Source organism: Perca fluviatilis, chromosome 6, assembly GCF_010015445.1.
Source record: "Perca fluviatilis chromosome 6, GENO_Pfluv_1.0, whole genome shotgun sequence".
NCBI lineage: Eukaryota > Metazoa > Chordata > Actinopteri > Perciformes > Percidae > Perca > Perca fluviatilis.
Genome location: NC_053117.1, coordinates 36,531,867 through 36,545,460, shown reverse-complemented (window position 1 = coordinate 36,545,460; position 13,594 = coordinate 36,531,867). Strand labels below are relative to the sequence as shown.

At 41.2% G+C, this 13,594-nt stretch overlaps 1 protein-coding gene across 2 annotated transcripts in view; it reads right to left on the bottom strand.

The window, feature by feature from the left end:
- LOC120561138 (GDNF family receptor alpha-2-like) overlaps positions 1 to 13,594 on the bottom strand; it is a 79,599-nt gene that overhangs the window by 60,856 nt on the left and 5,149 nt on the right. The window lies entirely within an intron of this gene.

Sequence of the window (13,594 nt, the reverse complement as noted above, 5' to 3'; positions counted from 1 at the left end):
GGAGTTTTGAAACAAAAACAGGGGTCAGCAGTGTTTCCAAATGTCTCCGTTTCAGGGGCTCGGAAACACCGGAGTATTGTGGACGTGAGGTGTAAACATAGCAAAAGCTATTCTTTTTAATACCAAAATGTAGTAGTGTAGATGTAGCCTGAGGGGTTTTTTTTCTCATCATGATCAAACCATGTCCTTTTGGACAGAGTAAGTTCCTGCTGTGGTGTGATTTGGGGGAGCAGCTGAAGGACTAAAGCCCAAGCAACGCATCTTCCCTGCTTAACAATGTGTTGCCGGCGCTGTTTGTGAAAAAAATAATAATAAAAGAATAGAAATTTGAAATCAAATTAGCACTCAACTGACTGAGTCTCTCCCATGTGCCTGCTTCTCTGTAGGCCCTAATCCCACGTTTAAAATTCATAGCCATTCGGTGTGATTGAGACAAGGCCTCCAGTGTGTAATAGCTTTGCATTCTGATCCCAACAGAAACACAGCGAGGGTGTTGTGAGGAAGGTATGGAGGCCCGCTGCTACAAATGAGAAAACCTGAAACCTGTTGGTACAAGACTGTGCTGCCTACACAACCAATCAGTAGATCCAATCAATAGATATAGTACATTTTGTTTATCAAAGTCGTCCTCGGATGCTGAATGAAAATGAATGCCGATAAAATGTTGTCTCGTAGCTGCTTTGATAATAAGGAAGGTGTGTGTGTGTGTGTGTGTGTGTGTGTGTGTGTGTGTGTGTGTGTGTGTGTGTGTGTGTGTGTGTGTGTGTGTCTGTTTACCAGTACATATACAGTGTTATTTATGTATCCTGTGAACATATTTGATCGTCAAGTAAGCGTCAGAAATTCGTAATTGATCCATTAAAACCAAATCAAAAGCACAGGAAGATCTGTAAACTGGCTCTCGGTAAAAAGGAATGACTAAAGTTAGATAAAAAGGGAATTACTAAAGGGAATTTTCTATCTATAAGTGCGTGCGTGCGTGCCAGAAAAAGAAATAGAGCAGAGGACAGCCAGACCAGAGACACATAGGAGAAAAAGGAAAAGGCAGACTAAGACAGAAAAATAGCCAAAGGATGACAGAAAATTACCTAAATCCTCCAAGACTTGAATCCACTGTATGTGCCTTTCTTATCTATATTTTTTTGTCAGGCACATGAATTTATTTAAAAGTGTATTTCTGTTTGTTTCTTCTCCCGTCTGCATTACCCACATCTCTGTTCATGTGTTACATTTCCGCCAAGAGATCGAGACTGGAGATGCTGCCGGACTCGAGATCTCTCTCGGTATATCTAATTACAACAATTACCTTCTGAAGCTATAGCGCTTCAGAAGCCTTTCACGAGTTCAAGGCTACCACTTACTCGGCAAACAACCACCTTCCATGTCTGTTCTCAGCAGTAGACACTTATTGTGTATTTCAAAAAAAGAGGCAAATATTCCACAGAAACGTGTAATGCTTCCTCCACGCTGCACCAAGAACACTTTGTGCTGTACAGAGCAACATGGAAATAAAGGATTATGAGGTTGCTTAGCATTATAGCAGCTCCTTACAGAGAAGCTTCGCTGCACAATCCTGCCTGGGATGTAAACAGTACACATTAAATTACACAAGTAGAACTGTACAGTGTGCACTGTGGTGAACCTATAAGACAATAATGTCAAACCACAGCAGCAGTAGCAGCAGCAGCAGCAGCACAGCACGGTACTTGATGAATATTAAAAGCTTATTTACATGGATGTTACAAGCCGTGCTGAATCAAAAAATTGCAAAACACACTATAATCACACACACCCTTAGGGTGTGAAGAAAGAAAAACACAACAGGAGGTCTTGTTTAAAAAAAGAAAAAAAGAAAAGTGCTCTTTGACAGTCATCCTGGACCCAATTATGCATTCATAATAGAGAATTCTTCCCAGCTGTTTAGTGATAAGTTGTTTTTAGCCACAGGGCAACAACTTATCGCTGTAATTAAGCCCCCGTTTGACTTCATTTGCTCTGACGGTATGGAGCATGACCGGCAAAGCTCAGACAGACATGCAGGCCTTTCAATCGCTACAGCATGAGAGGAATACTGCCTTTAAGTGGATTCACAGTCTCTCTCCTTTACCATGAGGGGTTTTATGAAGCTGTTAGGCACCCGCCATCACTCATCCCATTTCATAAGCATTATCAATGAAGCTAAACTCCTGGTGGGCGGGGGGAAGGCAACGTCAATTTTAATAACATTTTTGAAAGTGCCCTATTCTGATTGTGTTCCTGTTTAATGTTGATTACATATTGTTCCCTATTTTTTTGCTGCAGGCAATGTTGGAAAAAAACAAACAAATAGTAATATTACATACTACTTCGTATTTAAGTAATAGCAATATATTACAACTGTACTTCTGTTCTCACACAGAGAAAGCTTAGCACAGCCGGAGAGGCCTGGAGCACAGCCGGAGGTCCTCTGCAGAGACCCTGCTGGTTATTGCACAAACTCGGCTGGTAACAAAAGGTGACCGAGCCATTGCTTTCAGAGTTCCCAAAGTTTGCAAATGAGCTGTCAGTGGAGATCTGGCAAGCCAGCACACTTTCCTCTTTAAAGCACTTCTTAAAGCACACTTGTATTCTATAGAAATGTGTCAGAAGTAATGCTGGAATATGGGCATTCACATTTTTATTACATTAGGATAAATGCATTCATCTTTCATCTCAGCTTCCTCCCATAATGTGCTCATTTCAACAAAGAAAAGATAAGGTAAAGTGGTACAACAAATGCAACTTTCTTCGAATTGTGCTTAACACAACACAAGTCGGAGCATAAATTCAGTTAACGGCTCAGCGTTTGAAGTAATATTGACATTTTAAACTCAATTCCAAACCACACAAATGGAATATTGGATTAGCTGCGAATAATATTTCAAGTCACAATTCCAATCCAGTGTGGCGTGGTGGGCAAACACAGCTGAGGAAATGAGTGCTGAATTTTCGAGCCATACCTTTGGCTATGCGAATGTAATGTTAATATGAATAGTTACACACTTGCTTACCTAAATCAGCATTTTATAATACCTGGTGTCAGGCACTAAATGTTGAATATGGTGTAAATCCTGCAAAACATCCGTAAAAATGGCTATTATCTTTATGGCATAGCAGCATATTGGAGATAACATTAAAAACAGGCAGCAGGAGCAGCAGCCCAATATATCAGCCTCTCCTCACCATTTTACATTTTATATCAACGGAAACCCCATAATGTTGGACATCGTAAATTGACAACAGCTTAACTAGCCAATATCAAGCATCTTAAATATTTACTATAAACATGATTAGTGCTGCTGTATTGATAACTGAGGGATAACGACCCGAAAGATGAATCTAGATATATAAAATGTGTTCGGCTCCTACAGTAGTCGTGCTTCGAAAATCTCGGCTGACGTATTTCAACGAGCAGCAGCCATTTCAATTAACGATGCAGAGAGTGAAAGAGAGAAAGAGAGAGAGCGAGAGCGGGAGAAGTAGCCATGCTGTGATGACAGCCGCCGGGCCCGGTAGTTGACTTCTGTGATGCACATTCATTCAGCGCCGCTGTGAACCTTCCTGCCAGGAGTGAGTCTTAATGCCCACATCATGACAGTATTCACTGAGCAGAATGGGCCGTCACTCACTCTCACCTCTGATAGAGAGCCTGAGAACTCACTTTGCTATAAAAGGCTAATCAGAACCCCCACGCGCTACCTGGCCCACACTGTCTCACTCCATACACCCTCATCGTGAATGGGAGTCATCTCGGGCACTTCACCCTTACCAGGGTGGAAAATCATTAGGGCATTTACGAGGACAAACAGTGCCTGTTTTGTCATCTTATTTCACTGATCCTTTTCACGTTTTGGGGATGAAAGATGAAAAGGGGGTGAAAAGGACGAGGACGGGGAAAGCTCTGAAAGACCTTATTGATCGCATCCAGAAGCTATCGACAGGTCCCTTCCTCTGATGATGAAATAGCCACCTAGCGAGCGCCGGCTGGGTCTCCAGCGAAGAGGCGGGGAGCAGAGAGGACGTATTCAGCATGCAGGAGCCTGCTTCCCATATCCCCTGACATGCGGGGCAGGCTGGAAAAATGTTCTGCTTATGACAGTGGATGGCTAAGGTAATGGCCGGTGACTGCTACCATTGCTCATAGTAATGATGGTTTCACCCAGGAATACTGTGTACCTTTGTATCTCTCTCTCTCTCTCTCTCTCTCTCTCTTTCTTCCTCTCTCTCTTTCATTCTTTGGTTTTCTCTGTCTCTCTCCTACATTTTCTTACCTCCCCCCCACTCATCATTTATCTACCGTGCTATCCTCACCTCCCGTCCTCACCTCCTGTCCTCAGTCTCGCTCTCTCCATTTCTCTTCCTCCCTGCCTACGTCTATCATGATGTGCACTGCATCCTTACACTGTCCGATTCATCCAGCTTTCCATACAGCATCAGGGGCCAACCTGCGGTATTAGCATGATGTGGTGACATATTCACAGGGTAACCTTTGCAACGCTGACATTCGTGAAAATGGGGAAAATAAATCATGCCACATAATTGTCTGGTATTCTCGTCATTGCATGTAAAGTCTTCTCCCACAATGAACTGGAGCAGACTGGTGTGGTGCTCTCCTTTCTCTCTCTGTCTGCAGTAAAAGTTGGCTCAGCTAATTAAACTGCTCTGAAAGGTCCCCACAAAAGATCTTCGATTCCTACTCTGAGACCCAGGCTGCATAGTGGCTTCATAGCTGAGGCTACGAACTAATGTATGTTAGAGGTGTGGAACTTATCGTTTAAATTACTGAAATCCTGCAAGGCTATATCCACATGAGGCTGTGGGCACAATTGCAAGAGAACTGCAGCCGACCAATAAAATATCCTTGTGTGAAGCAGCCAATGTTTCTTTCTTAGTAATTACGTCTTTTATAGATTCAAACTGCTAGACCTCAATGCCTCACACACAAACTCAGGCCCTTTCAGAGCAGATACCACCCATTATCCATCAAGGACGGCTGCGTTGGCGCATTAAAATCGCCTGCCAATTTCCGTTAGAAAACACAATTAACAGGTCACCTTAAGCACCATTACTGATGGCTCAAAGACTGGCATTATAACACCCTTCAACTTGGGGTTGTACTGTACTATAGCCTAATAGTAGGCAACAATAGTTTAGCAAGCAAGAAGGAAATCTAACCCCAAACCGAAATATAGCTTCCACCACCTGCTGAAATGTGCTGCGGTTTCAAGAAGACACATCATGCAACGCATTGTCATGAACGGGTTCGTATGATATTGTACGAAAAGTTACGCGCAACAATTCTTAGGACATCCTACAAAATTACGGGTCACAATGACAGTTAAGTATAGTGACCTTGTGTCACGTGACGACCGGTCACATGACAGTTAAGTTTAGATGTCTTTACAGTTACATTTATCCGACAAAAGGTGACTGTGTGCCGGGTACAGGGCACCGCGAGGTGACGGTCCTTTCAGCGGCCGTTGCAGTTGAGTTTAGCCGACAGAAAGTGACTGTCATGTGGCGACAACAGTTAAGTTTAGGCACCAATAATACAGTTGTGGTTTGGTTTAAAACACCAGTCCCCTTTTTTTCAGACTCAAATTTTATTGAGTTTTAATTTTTACAGCAAACAAACAGAGGCAAAATTAAAATGCACAACTGTATTGTGTTGATAATGAAATATCAGTGAGGGAACTAAAATAAGATAATAAGGATAGAATTATACTTAAAAAAATTAAAAAAAATTATAAATATATATATATATATATATATATTAAAAAAAATACAATAGAATAGACAGTCCATGACGAAAAAAATTAGACTATGCACGACATGTCAAGCACTCTTTCCAGGAGACTACCAAAACACTGCTGCGTACCCATTCATTGTCCAATGTGAGGTTGAGGTAGTCCAGTAAACAGACCCCTGTATAGCACCCAGACCACTTCCACCCTCAATTCCAAGATAGCTCCACAGGAACAGGCCACAATGATCGGAGTGTATACACATACCTTCTAACTATCATGTAATGAATACAATCTTAAGAATAAAACACCAGTCCCCTTAAGTAGTACTCCTGGGACACGAACATTTGTTTCCTGGGTGAAAGTCTTGCGTTTTCCCCGGGACACAAACTCTGCTCCCTTGCTTGAAAGCGTTGTGTTTTATGACCCAAAAATCCACCCGGACCTCCACACTACTTGGACCAAAGCGGTCTTATATGGCAGCAGTCAATGTGGTGCATACAACAATAAATACGTGGCATACATACAAACTACAGTGCATTTTCATTTTCAAAGCTATATGTACAAATGGTTCAGCCTGGTGGAGTCACACCAGGACATAATGTGTTTCGAAATTTAAAAGAGAAATATAGCTTTGACCGCCTGCTGAAATGAGCAACCCTCGATGACGGTATTGAGTCCCTAGATGTTTCCCTCTCAACTGTAAAATGTTTTCTCGGCAGCAATACATTGTTTCATCGCACAAATTGTCATCTTTGAAAGATCTTTCCAAGACGCAGGCCTCTCACTGGACTTGTGTAACTGGAGACGCTCATGCTGCTCCTACGTGTCTGGACCTTAGTTGCTGTTAAAAAATGTACAGTTACATCTCGCAGACACAAGACGCACTGCAGATGGAGGGCCTTTCCATCAGGGCATTTTATCAGGGTTCCTGCAGGTTTCACCAAGTCAAATATAAGACCCTATAAATAAACCTTTATGAATGAAATGTAAGACTTATATCACAACATAAAAGCACAACGAAATGCTGAGTCACAAAATACTAGAAAAGTAAATAAAATTATTAAAATTGAACAAAAGTGACACAGAGTAGTGGCCGGGTTGGGTCATTGGGTAGAGCAGGCGCACATGTACTGAGAGGTTTATGCCTTGACGCAGAGGCCCAGGGTTCGAATCCGACCTGTGACGATTTCCTGCATGTCTTCCCCCTCTCTCTCTCTCCCCTTTCTCACCTAGCTGTCCTATCACTTAAAGGCGGAAAAGCCCCAAAAAATTATCTTAAAAAATAATATATAAATAATAAATAATGATCCGTACATATACAGCAAATTATATTTGGACGAGCGAAAGAAAGAACTACGACACCAGAGGATAAAAAAAAACATTTCAATGATCATTAGCGGCAGCGTTACATGGACGTAGATTATTTAAGACCTAGAACATAATACTTTTGCAAATTTAAGACTTTTTTAAATTTTGATTTTAACATTTTTGAATTGTTAAGACTTTTTAAGACCCCGCGGAAACCCTGTTTTGGGAGAGTCTGGTTTGACTTAGCTTAGTATTGATTACTTTTCTGTCTCAGGGTAGACCTTTCAGTTTACTTTCAAATAAGCATGGCATTTTCAGTTGTCACACTGAAGGAGGAGCGAAGAAAGAGACCTAGGAGAGGTGCAGTTTAACAGGATGGTTAGCCTGTACATGAACAATATCTCCGCTCATCCACACCAGCCTTTAGGAATTATGGAGGGGTGTGGGGGATTCCAAATCAGGCCCCCTTATCCACACCCGCTCCAGCACCACCACCTAATTTATGCAATCCCAATACTGGTTTGGGACCCCAGTGTATAGGAATATTAAAATACACCATTTAAAAAAAGTGTCAATCTCAGCCAGTTTTTCCCTCCCTTTAAAACTTTAAAACGTTATGTAGCCCCTTCCAGAAAAGGTAGCATGAAATGGAGCAGGAAACCGGCCTTGGGTCGTCTAGTTTCATCTGATGCCAGTCTTTTCATTAGCGTTAAAACTAAGTCCGCTAATGCAGGTTTCTATCGCTAGTCTTCTTAGCTCCTCACCTTTACCACGTTCAGCTTCGCTCGTCAAACCTGCCGTTTCTTCTATACGGATGCACCGAATCCAGATTTTTGGGGTTCGGCCGAATACCGAATCCACTGGTTAAGATTCTGCCGAATACGAAACCGAATACTGAAATCCTACTCCCATCCTCAGTCCATTAACACAGTAAACACATTAATGAAGTAAACAAACAGTTAACACAAGTCTTTAGCTGTGACTGTCCTTCCTTTGCCGTACCTGACGTTGCTACATTTTAGCTGCTGTCTGTAGATTCCTTCATGCGCAACTCGTATTCTTTCGGATGTTTCATACGCAAATGTTTTAACAGCGGCGATGTTGTGTATTGTTTAGGGTCCTTGACACCACGAGACAAATCGGCATTGCAAATTGAACATGTAGCTGGACTTGAATCGCCTTCTTTTGACTGAAAGTACTGCCAAACAACACTTTTTCTGCTCACGATTTCCATTTTCACTTTCTCACAGCCTGCTGCATTGAACGCTCCACCTAGGTAAACACCTTCCCGTAATCAACGGCGGCGTCATTACGTCGACCAGCATAGTGCAAGCCTAGGGTTCGGTTTGGTGGAAAAAAATTCCACCATCAAGTTTAACCCCGTCAAAAAGCCCAATATCCTGGATTCGGTGCATCACTAGTTTTTTCACACTTTTTTGGGCCAGAAATTTGGCCACTCCCTCTCTGCTCCTTTGATTTTTTTGGTTTGTTCTCGCCGTACCCTGCCTTTTCTTTTTTGAGCCCATGTGGGAACTTTTTTGACCCTTTCTAATCAGGCTGCAGTTTGCTTTAAATTTACAGTACATCCACGGCACATGTGCGTTCTGCACATTTGACGTTTCGCCTGCACCGTTGTCACAATAACTGTGGGGGTGATACGTTGAAATGTGTTTTAATGACAACAATTAATGTATTTATCATGTAAATATATATACTGTTTATTACCAGTGATATAAGTCAGTAAGTAAATTGTTGTACTTGGTCCCATTTAAAGTGCTCATATTATGCTCATTTTCAGGTTCATAATTGTATTTAGAGGTTGTACCAGAATTACATGGTTTCATTTTCAAAAAACACCATATTTTTGTTGTACTGCACATTGCTGCAGCTCCTCTTTTCACCCTGTGTGATGGGCTCTCTTTTTTAGCTACAGAGTGAGACATCTCACTTCTGTTCAATCTTTGTTTGGAGTCGCACATGCCCAGTAGCTAGGTAGGGACTACTAGCCAGTCAGAAGCAGAGTTTGAGGGCGTGCCACGCTAGCAGGTAGGCGAGCATTATAACGTGTGTTACAAAGTGATGAGTCACGGGAAGTAAAGGCTGGACTACAGTAGAGCTGTTTGGAGCAGTTTGTGAACAGTGTTTTTTGTTGGAGATGGTAAGTCCCTTTGGGGGGGACTTTGGGCTTTTTCACTTATTACATGCACAAAAAGATATATAACACGATAAAGGAAAGGGAAAAAGAACAAAATTATAATATGAGCACTTTAAGGGTCAAAATAGACCTTTGCAAGTGCCTAGGCTGGGGCATCTGTACGCTTTGACCCCCTAACGCCCCCACCCCCCACTCCCACCCCCCACCCCCACGGCGTTTAGTAATGATTACATAGGCGTGATTTACAGGGGAGACGGGGGGGTTAAAACCCCACCAATAATCAAAACTGGCCAGTGCAAACTCCTTGCACCATAACTTGATGCAGAAAAGGCACAAATTGTTCCCGAAAAATTCACCAGAATGCAGAAAATTATGTGTTTGTTGTTCAAAATTTCAATTTTGTTCCAAAGTGGAGATCTCAACCCCCGCCCCCCCCATTGTTGAACCCAAAGTTAAGCCCTTGAATGATTAACACACATCTCACATACTAGGTGACATCACTTCTGTCCTTCATTGTTTTGAACCACTGTTAAATGTCCTTCCATGGCATTTAGGCCATTAATGACTGTAACTACAGTAAAAATGAAAATTGAAACAAAAATAAGACACATAAAACTTTTAAATTTGTGAACTGAACCATTTTCTTTTTTTCCAACTGAATTGGAAAATGACAGTAATAATTATTGCTTTAACACTACTTGTCTTGTCTCTGACATCAGCAGAGGAGAGAAGAGGACAAATGGCAGACTGTTTTTCACTTTTTTATTTTTATATTTTATTTCTAACTAAACTCATTCCTAGTATTTAGCTCTACTTTTGCAACCATTTTGTAGACGAATGACTTAAACCTCAGTGAAATGACAAAGAGACAAAGTAATGAATTGGAAGAAGCAGATATTTCCAAGGTTGTTTTGAATCGTACAATGACTGAAATTCTGTACATGACTTAAAGCACGTCCCCCGAACTGATTCACTCCTATGTGTTATGGTCTTTTAGTCGATAAAGTCCTTTTGATCTAGAAAATAAAGATCCTCTATCAAGGATGTAAAATGTGCACATTTTAAATGCAATCATCTGTTTGAGAAAAAACCTCCAATGATTCCTTCCTTCATTCACACATGAAAAATGAAAAAAAAATGCAAGGTGTGACAGAAAGCAAAATTATGTCCTGAGAACGTAAGAAGTGCCGACCAGCACTTTTCCGCGTGATAAGAGAACAAATGTAGCGAGGTAGCACACCAAGCATCGCCTTATAAATAAAGTCGTACCAGTGACAGGCCATACTACCCGAGGGTACAACTCGCAGTGGTGAGTCTGAGCTTTACAGTTGGTAATGAACCTCAAGGAAGCATGGTAGGCTGAGTCAACCGTATGAAGACACTGCGTTAGAGACTCCTCAGCTCTGATTGGTTGTTAATCTTCGGGTGCGGGGGAAACTTGCAAATGTCATTAGGAGCACTAGGTAAAGGCAGAGGAAAATGATTTGTGTTTACTATCAACATGCTACTGTCAGGACAATATCAGCAAATATGACAAAAAGTTATTTTATAAAAGTTACCTAATGAACATTTAACAGTCCTTCCAGAGTTTTTTTGTGATTGTTGCGGGCAAAAATCCTTGATTATGCCGCATGTTTTCTTAAAAAATGCGATGGAATATGAGATGGGATATTTATGCAATTTTATGCAATGAAATTGCGGGAACTTGCAAAAATTGCAGGAACTTGGAAAACTGCGGTTTGTTTGATTCCCCCAACACCCTGCTTTTCGATGACGTTCACGTCGCATAATTACGTCACTTCATAACGTCACTTCATAACGTCACTTCATAACGTCACTTCATAACGTCACTTCATAACGTCACTTCATAATGTTCCCATGGCAAGTGGGGAAAATGGCTGCTCCTGTGTGAAGTAAACGCAACATTTTTCAACTTTCTGCAAATATACTGTATATTTGACTTTTTTGCAATGAATATGCGGGGATTATGAAATCATGCAAGCCGCATAATCGCGTTTTTCTGGAGGGATGGATTTAACATGAAGCCTAATAGTGGACAGTATGTATAAAGTACTTGAAAGCAAAAATTGAGTAAAAGTACAAGTATCTTACCGGAAAATAACTTTGGTAGCAGTTAAAGTCACATTTTAGAATATTCCTTGAGTAAAAGTCTTAAAGTATCTGATATTTACTGTACTTAAGTATCAAAAGTAATTTTCTGACATTAAATGTACTTACGTATTAGAAGTAAAAGTAAAAGTAAAAAAAACTTTTGATTATGGCCAAAGCTGTGTAACGCTACCTTCATCACCACTGTCGTTGGGGTGTTCAGCGTCTGTTACCATGGCGGCAAAGCCTGCAGCAGGTGCTTCCATGACGCTATCAGTTATTATGCTTCCTCCTCTTTCTTTTGTTTTGGCCTATGTTTATTTTATTTTTTTCTTGGCAAAAAACAGGCATTAGGTCACCAACTGGAATGGAGGGTGCATTAACTTGCAATCTAAGAGCAATGATTTGCCAAACTTTCTTTTTTCCATTGTAACAAATTTCTTCTGATTTTATTTTGTAGTAACGAGTAACTAAGATGCTTAAAGGACAATTACGGTGCAAAATTAACATAGGCGTTAATAACATATGTTTACAGAGTCGAATGTTCTCTGGGATATGTTTTCATGCTAATCAAATGCGTCTCTAGCTTTAAACAAGCTACCGCAAACCGGTGGTTAACTGCTAACGCTAGCTTTTGGAGCAGAGGTTAAATCACTATTTCTACACCACTAACAGGGCCCAAAATAGCACCACACTTCAACTTGGTCCCATAGAACATTCAACTCGGTACACATATGTTATTAATGCCATGGGAAATGTAGTGGAGTGAAACTAAAAGTTATAAATAACAAAGTAAAGTACAGATACGTGAAAATTCTACTTAAGTACATTACAACACTGATAGTGGATATGGTCCAAACTCAGCTGTTTTTTACATTCACGAAGCAAAAACGCAAAAATCTTAAATGAATTTGTTCTGACAATAAAAAAGAACATGAAAGCCCTTTATCGTTTACATTTCATTTTTCCTGTTTACTGTGTTTGTCCACTCTGGCCCTTCGTGATTATTCATGTTCACAGGTGCAGGTTTTTTACTACATTCATTTGGTTCTGTATTAGAAATACACAAATAATAGTACACGCACTGAATAAGGTATTGAGACACTCTTGCCCGAGGCAGTGGAGTATCTGTGCGCCGTAATCTGGGAGCAGGGCATTGTTTCAAATCCCCGTCCATCCCTGGTCTACATTAGCTTTCTCTTCACAGACACCATGGTTTAGCCCTTAAGCTTGCAGGCCAACTTCCAGCCCCTGGTCAACACGGGTCATAAGAAACAGCCCAACGTATAGCTTGGGCCTGATTTCTAGATGGCTTTCTACACTTTAGAGATTTTTTTTTAAATTTGGGAGAGTCAAAAGTGACCGTAGTAGCAGAAACATCCTTTGTTATGGTCTTAGGTTGCAGCAAAGTGGCGGTAAATGTTTGTCTTTAAGGCACCAGACATTACTTTTCCTATAGAGATTATCACATGTTACACAGGTCTTTTGCCTTTTTCTGTCTGTCAGCTATCCTTGTCCTTTCACCTTCTCTAGCTCGACTCCTTTTCTTTTAATCTTTAGTTCCTCGCTTTTCTTATCTTTCTCTCTCACATACTCTTGAGCTCTTCATCTCTCCACATTAACATGAGTGAAATAAGACTTTCAAAGCTACATTACGCATTATCTGACCCACCAACGACATTAAAACCTTCCTGATTTGTCCTCAAATGATTTTTAAAGTGGTTTAGCACCATTTCAAGAGGGTGTGTTGGGATTCGGCCCTTCGTGTTTGTTTCCAGAGATGGATGTTGTACATAGATTGTTTCCAGTTAACAAACGCCTGCTTGACTGCACAATGGATCGTGATTAGATTAAAGCCGCACTATGAGAGCTTTTGGTTTGTGTTAAAGCGGGTATTATCTCCGAGGGGCGTCAGGGCCAAAACAGGACAGTGCTGAGAGGCTTTTATTCGTAAAAGAAACACAAGCTCTGTGAAGGGCACGCTGCAGGCACAGGAGGTCTCTCTCCCTGACAGCCAGACAACTTGCATGATACATTCAAACACAAACACTTTGACTTATGCGGCTGTTTGTTTGGGAAAGGAGAAACGGAGTGAGAAAGAGACATAGAGGGAGAACAGAAAGATCATTACGAAGGGGAAAGAGTTCGAAAAAGAGAGAAAGACAGGGAGGGAGACAGAAGGCCTGGGGAGCATCCATGTCATTACATTTCCCTTGAACTCATGTCAGGGACCCTCTGCTGCCATCAGTCTGATGAA